Source organism: Sinocyclocheilus anshuiensis, unplaced genomic scaffold, assembly GCF_001515605.1.
Source record: "Sinocyclocheilus anshuiensis isolate Anshui unplaced genomic scaffold, SAMN03320099.WGS_v1.1 scaffold1004, whole genome shotgun sequence".
Classification (NCBI taxonomy): domain Eukaryota; kingdom Metazoa; phylum Chordata; class Actinopteri; order Cypriniformes; family Cyprinidae; genus Sinocyclocheilus; species Sinocyclocheilus anshuiensis.
Window position 1 is genome coordinate 130557 of NW_015548235.1, and position 288 is coordinate 130844.

General features: G+C 37.2%; 1 protein-coding gene across 1 annotated transcript in view; it reads left to right on the forward strand.

Moving 5' to 3' along the window:
- Nucleotides 1–288, forward strand: part of sycp2l (synaptonemal complex protein 2-like) — a 23412-nt gene that overhangs the window by 20641 nt on the left and 2483 nt on the right. The gene's annotated exons all lie outside the window — the stretch shown is intronic.

The following is a 288-nucleotide window of genomic DNA, read 5'->3' on the forward strand; positions in this document are numbered from 1 at the left end:
GTTTCTATGCCTAGTAAGAGCTTGATTAGCTGGTTCAGGTGTGTTTAATTAGGGTTGGAGCTAAACTCTGCTGGACACCGGCCCTCCAGGACTGAGTTTGGACAGCCCTGCTATTGAGCTTTCGAAGTAATTAATTGTATTTATTTATTTAAAGGAGACATATTATGCCCCTTTTTACAATATGTAATATAAGTCTCTGGTGTCCCTAGAATGTTTCTGTGAAGTTTCAGCTCAAAATACTCCACAGATCATTTATTATATAATTTTGAAAATGCCTATTTTGAGTGG